This window comes from Octodon degus, unplaced genomic scaffold, assembly GCF_000260255.1.
Source record: "Octodon degus isolate 3935 unplaced genomic scaffold, OctDeg1.0 scaffold00057, whole genome shotgun sequence".
In the NCBI taxonomy this organism is placed as follows: Eukaryota; Metazoa; Chordata; class Mammalia; order Rodentia; family Octodontidae; genus Octodon; species Octodon degus.
Window position 1 is genome coordinate 5892258 of NW_004524633.1, and position 8947 is coordinate 5901204.

General features: G+C 56.6%; 1 long non-coding RNA gene across 1 annotated transcript in view; it reads right to left on the bottom strand.

The window, feature by feature from the left end:
- Nucleotides 1-6936: 6936 nt before the first annotated feature.
- LOC111817434 overlaps nt 6937-8947 on the bottom strand; it is a 2521-nt gene continuing 510 nt past the window's right edge. Inside the window, exons 2-3 of the long non-coding RNA XR_002821634.1 lie at nt 7504-7707; nt 6937-7060 (exon numbers count right to left, since the gene is read on the bottom strand). This is a non-coding gene — a long non-coding RNA (uncharacterized LOC111817434). The remainder of the gene's footprint in view (nt 7061-7503; nt 7708-8947) is intronic.

Consider the following 8947-nt stretch of genomic DNA (forward strand, 5'->3'; position numbering starts at 1 on the left):
CCATAATCCTAGCAGCACTCATAATCCCAGTGAACCATGACTTAATCACAGACCCCAGAAGTAGTACCCTGACTGCATGAGGCTTTGGGGGGACAACCAGACACAACCATAACAGTAGGCCACATTGATTCGCACTGACTTAAGTATACCCTGGGATGACCTAGGCATGCCTCTCCACACCACACGTGCACATCCGTGTCACCCTTGTCAGTTCTGGCCTTGCCTGCTGTTGCACCTTCAAGAGTTGCTGGGTCTGGTTTCTGTCTACTCGTGACCACATTTGTCCTCTGCAACACGAGCACAGCCACATCGCCCTCCCGAGCGCCCCTTCCAGCCTCCATCTCTGTTTCCTAGCACTAGGGATTGAACTCAGGCCCTCATGTTTGCCAGGCAAGCGCTTCTTCTACTGAGCTATCTCCTTGGCTCTGTGTAGGTCTACTCTGGAGCCCTGGCTGACCCTCAACTCTGGGCAGTTCTCCTGCCTCAGCCTTCCAAGTTCTGCCTTACTCTGATTTTCCTGTCACATAGCTGTCTCCTCCCTTTAGGTGAGGTCTTCAAGCCACTGCCTCCTGCCACATCCAATGAAAGTGAGAAGGACACCATGGCCACCTTGAAATTCTCTGACGGGTGGTGTTGCCATTGTCCCCACACTACCTCTCCTGGGCCTCCCTGTTCCCCATCATGCTGGCCCCAAAGCTGTGAGTGTCCTTGCAGCTATGCCTAGCAGGCCACCATCCCCACCAGCTGGGTCTCTGAGTGCTGGTTAAGTCCTACGGCTCATTCCCTGGCTGGCAGTGTCCACAGAGACGGCCCACTTTCCCGTGCTCAGGGAGCTTTTTTGTGACCAGGTCTCACTGTGGAGCCCAGGCTGGACTCCAGCCTCTCAGAGATCTTCCTGCCTCAGCCTTCTTGGTAGGCGTGCACCACCACGCCCAACACTGCTGCAGGTCTGAGCAATATCTGGCAGCCCAGCCCTCTGCCCGCTGAGCATGGGGTCCTGTGTGACAGGTGAGGTGCCCGCCACAGCCCTGCTCTCCTTGCTGCCTTTTGTGCACAGCGTCAAGGACACTTTTCTAAGAAACCCGGACCTGACGCGTCTCCTCATCACCGCTACCTCCGGCCCTATCTCTCTCTGGCAGAGCCAGTGCCTGTGCCCGGCTCACTGTCCCTGCGCCCCGGCCGTCCCCCTCCAGCGCGGCGCCACGGCCTGTCTCTCCTTTCCCTGCAGGTGCTGGGTCTGGTCCTGGTCACAGACCTCCTTGAGGGAGTTGCATGTCCTCAGGACCAGCAAGCGTCCCTCCAGGACGAGCCCGCAGCCCCTTCCCAAGGTATCAGGGCCAGAGCCTCGTCCTCGTAGGATCCGAGAGTTCTGGAGTCAGAGCCACCGATGTGGGCGGCAGCAAGAAAGCAGCTCCCGCCCTCAGCGGTACCCCCGCCCCCGTCCCTCCCATGAGGACAACACGGTGATAATCTGGCATTGCTTTCTTTTTTTTGCAGAACCGGGGATTGAATTCAGGCCCTTGTGTTTGCCAGGCAAGTGCTTATCCTGCTGCGCTATCTCCCCGGCCCTTAATCCTTAATCTGGCATTTCTATTGGTGTCATCTGGTTGTTTTTTTTTTTTGGAGACAGGGTCTATGTAAGAGTTTAGGCTGTCCTTGAATTTATTGCACAGCGCAGGCTCACTTCGAAGTTGCAGCGATCCTCCTGCCTCAGCCTCCCGAGTGCTGGGACAACAGGCTCCTTCTCCTTTGGAACGACCTCAGGCCGGCCATGCCTGGCCCTAATGGCTTTTTCTTCTCTACACATCATGCCTCAGATGATGGCTCTCGCCAGGGCGTGGGGCCTGGGCACAGAATCTGAGCACAAGTGGACCCTGATTCCGCCCTGGTCTCAACTGGACTTGTGTTTTTCAGGGGAAAGCAGGTGCTAGGAAGAATGTAGATTTTTTTTTTTTTTTCATCAGGAATTGAACTCAGGACCTCACACTTGCCAGGCAGGCACTCTATAGCTGATCTACATCCCCAGCCTAAGTATAGATTTTCATAGGCGTATAAAACTCTGGCATCCTTGGAGTGACAGCCAGCCTGGTTGCCCTGGGCTCAGCCTCCTATACTCTCCTGGCCACAGTGGGACCCGCAGCCCAGCTGTTTTCCTGGCTGTGGTACCTGGGAGGTCTGAGCTCCCAGCCCCTATGGCTCAGTGCTGGGCAGGCTCTCCCTGTGCCTTGGAGGGACAGACTCTGGCTTGTCCCCAAGTCACCTGCCCAAGCTCACTGCCTCCAGGATATGACCCACCAGCTAAACACAAGCTTGCCCAGCCCAGCTCCTGGAAAGCACTACAGTGCTGGTGCCTATGAGCTCTTTGAGGCTGCTGCGGCGCCTGCCTCAGGCTCGAGTCCTCTCTCCACATCTCCTGTGCCCTTCTCCTCCTTTCTGTGAATGCTGACCCTCTGGGACACCCTGAGGTAAATGCCCTGCTCCCTAACCCATCTCCGAGTCCACTGCAGGGTACTGGGCCTACTGAAGATATACCTGGGGAGAAAGGAAGTGAAGGCTGCCTGGGACAATGGTCAGCCATAGATGCCGGCAACTCAGCCAGAGAGAGAAGAGGCTCTCTCTGTGGCTCTCTCTTTCCCCAGGGGGTGTGAGGAGCTGCAGGACCACGCTTCCTCAGAGCCTCAGGGGCACCTGGGCTGGGCGTGGGCCAGCAGGGCAGGTACAGGAGGAAGATGCTGCCCTGGCCTAGGGAGCCGGTGGGGCCCAGCCCCGCCTGGCAAGAGGAAGCAGCACCTCCCCCAGACATAGGACCTGTGGTTGGGTGCAGGCTGGTGCTGCAGGAGGCGCTGGGATGTGTGCGGGGGTGGGGTAGCAGGCACGGCAGAGCCACGGGAGGAAGAAGCCACACCCACCATGCACCACCTAGTCACCTTGCAAGGGAAGCAGTTTCACTTCCAAGGACTGAGAGTGGGAGCCATTGCGTAATCAGGGGCGAGTTCAGGGTGCCCTGGAGGGAGTGCGATCCGGGGCTGCTGGGTCCCCTGAGCTCTGAGCCACACAGACGGGTTCCCCTTCTGTCGTGCTCACATCTGTGTGTTGTTCATGCTTCACCTCCACGAGTTTAGCTTGATGGCCTTTGGCGTGGGCGGGGGTGGGGGGTACTGGAGGTTGAACCCAGGGTCTTGCTCTGAAATCCACCTCCAGCCCTTTTTTGAATCCAGATCTTTTTGGGTAGGCCAGGTTGGCCTTGGATTTGATCCTCCTGCCTCAGCCTCCTGAGCGTGGGGAGGGCAGGCATGCACCACCATGCCTGCTACACCATGAAATTTAGGTAGGAAGATCTCTGCCTCTGCATCCACTGCCAGCTACTGGGGCTCCTGTCACCTCCCTGCCTTGGCGGCCTCACCCCTGTCATCGCACCATTGCTGTGTGCGTTGCCGTGCTTTTACCTAAGCAAGCAGAGCACCATGATTCTTGCTCCCGTTGTGTGTGTGTGTGTGTGTGTGTGTGTGTGTGTGTGCGCTGGTACCTGTGTGCACCAGGGACACACACAGATGCAGGCCCACGTGTTCAGCTGTCACTGTGGCCCACTGGCCGCCTCCCAGCCCTCTGGCGTTCCCTCCAGGGGATGTGAGCGCTAAGGGCTGTGCTTTGGATCCCTGCTCGGCCCTGAGACCCACCCCCGGACCTCAGGGCTCAGTTGTCACGGCCTCTCCCTGTGTGCTGTTTTGTTTTGATAAGATGGGAGATAATATCAGCTTTAAAAAAAAATTACACTATATAGTGGTTGATACATCGCGTCCACTTGAGAAGTTTAGAAGTTTAATTACATGACTCAGCAAGGGGCCAGGGTTCGTTCTTTGTAAACATCCTCATTCTGTGCAGGAGGAGAACATGGGGACATCGTGTGAGCTCTACACCCTCACCCCAGGGCAGCCTGCTTCTGAGTTAAGGAGGGGAGGGGGCTTGCTAGAAGTGCAGCTGCTGCCGCTCCTCTTGCTCTTGGCTGTTTTCTGCCTCCAGGAACCGTGTTACTCTGTCCTGCAGCCAGCCAAATACAGACTGAAACCTCCACTAACTGAGCTGAATAAACCTTTCCTTCATTAATTTTGGGTGTTGGGTATTTTATCCAAGCAACGAGAGAAAGGTAACCAGGACATTTCATTGTTATTTTGGGTGTTTTGAGACAGTGTCTTAATGTGTGGCCCAAGCTGGCCTCAAACTCGGGATCCTCCTGCCTCAGCCTCCCTAGTGCTGGGATGTCAGGCATGGCCCCTCGGCCAGCTTTGTTATTTTAATCTTGGGCTGTTTGGAAGGAGGGAGTGCAGCCCCTCCTGAGCCCATGCCTCAGTATGTGAACATCCCAACACACCTGACTTCATCCTGGGCCCTGCACTTGGGCCCCAGACAAGAATGGATGGTTTAGGAGAGAATGCAGGAGAGGGCCAGGCTGGGGGCAGTGCGCGAGGCTGCAGAGGCCTCCCTGGTGACAGCAATACTCGGGCGGCAGCTCTGGCTTGCCCCCGTGGAGTTATAAAGTCGGTTTTGACCTTTGAGGGGATGTTGTGCTAGAAGTTTTGTCTCCGGAGACGGGACCCACTGTGACCCGAGTGTCCCGCAGAAGCCCTGGGGCCAGCTGTGCCTGAAGCCCCTGGATCTCGTCCGGGAGCCACGTGTTGCAGCTTCAGGTCCTGGGGCGCTTCCATCAGGCCTGGAGTGGAGAGTATTTGTCAGGGCAGGTCCAGGGGGCGGCGCCTGCAGAGTCTGAGCAGGCCTGGCTGAGCGGCGCCGTTGCTGAGGGTGGGGGCACGGCGACTCCTTGCCGCTGTGGTTGCCACGCAAGGGCTGGCACAGTGCAGTTCCAGGAGCACCGGCAGCTACTCCTGGTGCCGCTCTGGCAGCGGTGGGGCCCATCGAGGGTCCGCTGCAGCTTCATCTCTGGGTTCCTCCATGGAGTGAACAGTTTTCATGCTTTTTCTCTGTGTGTCTCAATCCTCCCGCCCCCAGAAAACTGCTTTCATTTGGTGAGCTCTGGCCCTGTGCTCTGAGAATGGACTCTGCCCTGGCCAGGGGGTGCAGGGAAGTCACCGCTCGCGTCCTTGTGTACACTGGCTGGCTGACACCAGGCGGTGGCGCCAGAGAAGCAGCTTCTTGCTTGCAACCCCAGGTCTGAGGCTTGTCCCTGGCTGGTCACCAGGACCATTGGGAGGTGCTGCAGAGGGACACGCATTCCCTTTGGGGAGACACAGATGGTCCTCCGAGGATGTCTGTCCCTGGCACTCCATGCTGTGCATGTGTTTGTCCCCAGCTGTGTTGTCAGCAGTTGTTAATGCAGGTACACATGGGCCCACGTGGAACTCAAACGCTCTTACCCTTGTCAAGTCAGAAGGACCCTCTGGTGATGCACTGGAGCTGGCTGGGTGGGCCACACGCACCTCTATATTGGATCTCCTTGTAGCCTGGCATGGCCCCCACCCGTAATCCCACACTTGGGTTCAGGCAAGAGGATTGCTGCAAGTTCAAGGCCAGCCTGGGCTTCCAAGTAAACTCAAAGCCAGTGTGGGCTACATAGTGAGATCTTGTCTCAAAAGCAAAAACATACTTGATCTTTCCAGCCCTGGCTGTGGGTAGAGGCAGCCATTGGCATGTGTTACACTTGGATGTTACACCCAAGTTTAATACGAATATCCAAGTTCCCTCTGGGAGGCCTGATTTGGAAAAGCTGGGGACCACAGACCTCGTTGGAAATTCCAAACAGCTGTGCAACAGGTGCCACTGCCATCTGCAACTTACCCCCCAGGGAGAATGGAGTGGCCATGGGGTTGCTTAACTGGACCAAAGTCACAGGCAGCCCGGCCCTAGGGGTCCTGCGCCCCTGACCTCAGACCGAAGCCCTGGCCTTGGCTGCCTTGGGATTCTGAGGAACTTAGAAAAAAGTAAAAGCCAGATATTGTCACTGCCAAGGAAGAGCTAAGAAGTGAAATGTGTTACTCGGATGGGGGTCGGACAAAAGACGGCATTAGAGGAAGGCTGAGAAAAGTATAAGTAACGCATGAGGTGTGACTGAAAACTAGTGAATGTTTAAATTTAAAAACTTATGACGGTAAAAGACGCGTTGCCACGAATCCTCCTCGAAATCCTCCCACACACTTTCAGCACACCCGTTTCACCGTCCCGGCCACGTCCTGCAGCGGCTCTGGCGTCCTTGCTCCTGAAAGTCTTCAGCTGCGCTGTCCCAGCTTCCCTGATGTCCTGAATCCGTTCAAAACGTTTCCCTGTCCTGGTCGCTGTGATCTGGGGAGGAGCCGGAAGTTGCACGTGCCGGATCTGGATCCGGCAAATGAGGTGGGCGAGGGCGCCGCGGTGGGATTCTATAAGCCGCCTTTGTGCTGGAGGGTGCAGCAGCAGCAACGCTCAGGAGAGAGCACTCCAGAGCTGCTCAGGAGGTGACAAGGACGACGCGACGAGTGTGCTTCCAGCAGGGGAAGGGCTTTGGGGGATCCATCGCACTTTTACTGTAGTGAGTTTTCTATGTAAACACCGAATATTGGGGTCCCCGTTGTGGAGACTTTAGTTCATAATGGTGCATCATAGTGGGTCCCTTAATTATGGCAGATGGATCACACTAAGAAGTTGAAGTGAAGGAAACAGATGTAGAATACACAAGAACTCTCCTCTGTGCTTTTTTTTTTTTTTTTTTTTTTTTTTTTTGCCGAACTGGGGATTGAACTCAGGCCCTTGAGCTTGCCAGGCAAGCGCTTATTCTACTGAGTCATCTCCCCGGCCCCCTCTGTGCTATTTTGTAATAATTCTGAAATGTTCTTAAGTAAGAAGTTTATTAAAACAACCCATGAAAGCTGGAGTCACACCTCCAGGCAAATCAGAGCAGCTGTGGTGATGTTGAGGAGCCCCAGAGGGCGCCCTGAACGCATCCGGAGAATGAGCCTGTGCCTTCTGTTCTCAGATCAGTCTCCTCTGAAGGGATTAGGTGGAAGCTGCTGTGTTGCCAGGCAGCCAGCGGGGCAGGCAGGGCTGGAAGCCCTCCCTGGAGGATCCTGAGGCCCTGCAGGGGAGTGTTTATTGGCCAGGGACTGGCATCCCCAGACCAGGTTCACAACCTGGGGTTCTGTAACCATGTGGCCCTGGGGATCAGGGTGGTGCCAGGCTGCTGCAGGAGGGCCCTACAGTTGAGTGCATGCCTAACCTCTGTCCCCGCAACCCCCACCTGCGCACCTAACCTCTATGCCAACCCTGCACCTCTGTGCCTAACCTCTGCCCGCACCCTCAGGTTTAACTGTTACCCCCCCACCAGGCGGAAGACACAGCTACTACAGCAGGAAAAGTGCCCACTGCAGAGCTGGGTGGCGAGCCGGCACCCACATCGCTGTCCCTGCAGTGGGAATTATCACAGAGCTGCTCTGAGAACTAACTGAAGGGACAGTGTGCAAATGCTGACCTCCACTCTCCAGCCACTCTGGGTTCAGTAGGTGCTGGGACAGTCCTCACCCTGCTGTCTGCTCTGCCTGAGGCTGGGGGCCCTGGCATGTGGCCGGCCGCTTCCTGGAGTTCGGCAGGCTGAGTCACCTTGGTGCTGCCCAGTTGAAGCTGGAGGAGGCACAGGACAAAGTCTGGAAACCCCAGTCCTGCAGGCAAGCGACTTCCATGTCCCTGCAGCACCCAGACCTGTCCTTGCTGGAAGGACAAGACAGGCTGGAAGAGAGAGGGCCGGATAGCTCAGATGCAGGAGGATGAGCACCAGCAGCCCACTGTGCTTCTGGGACCACTTGCCAGTCCATCCCCTGCCAGCCCTCCAATGTGACAGCACCACTGGACACCAGAGGGACATGGAGCCAAGGCAGGCTCTGGTTGGAGCTCCACAGCCCAGGGCTGAAGTGTGTCAGATGGGTGGTGACTCAAAGTTCAGGTTGGCTGCTCCCAGCCATGTTAGGTGGGGGAAGTTTCTCATCCTATCGGTGGAGTCTGGCTTCCTCACTGTCACTGACCAGAGCTCATGGGTCAACTTTAGGGATAAAGTGAGCAAACAGACACCATTAGCTGCCTGAAGCAGCAGCAATAGCTCTGTGACAGCAAAGCCCACAGTATAGTCCAGGGCACTAGCACGACACACTTGGTGTCTGGGTGGGTGGCAGAGGGCCGACTCAGGTACCGTGTCCTGTCTGCCCTGGCCCCTTCCTCTCAGGGGCTGTTTCCTGCTCTGCTTCCTGTGCTCCCTGAAGCGAGTAGCTCTGCTGTACCACGCTCTCCCCCTCGACGTGCCCCCTGGGGCAACCACCTTGGACTGAGTCCCCTTACACTGAGCTGAAGAACCAGTTCCTCCTGGAAGTTGTGGGCGGCGGTCATTCATCCCAGTGGCAGAGGCTGGCTGATGCCTACTATTGTTATTAGAGAGGAGGTGGCCACGGAGAGCTGCTGTGGCACTGGGTGTGCTGCATGCGGTTCAGGGGTAGGGACACATTGGAAGGCGGTGCAGTGGCTGGGAGGGGATCGGGAATGTGGTGCATGCAGAGCCTCATGGGCGGCTGGAGCACAGCTCTGTGCTGCTCAGTGCCCCAGGAGCGGGAAGCAGAACAGCTGGGAACAGAAGGACCCCGGCCACAGGTGGAGACCTGAGGACAGATGTCCTTGCCTGCACTCTCAGCACTCAGGAGGCTGAGGCAGGGGACTTTCTGAGAGTTAGGGGCCAGGTCTGGACTACAAAGTGAGAGCCTGTTCCAAAAAACAAACACAAACAAAAATGACGTCTTATGTGTATGTTACCAACTCTCTTCGAATGGAATCACTATGTTCTGCAAATGGGAACTAATAAAAATAAAAATCAAACACTTTCAGGTCTCAGAGGGGCACCCACCGCGTGAGGCGCTGTGCAGAGCCTCCTCTCACTCCCCCGCCCCCCCCGCCCTGCCCCCCCCCCCCCCCCCCCAGCATGCTG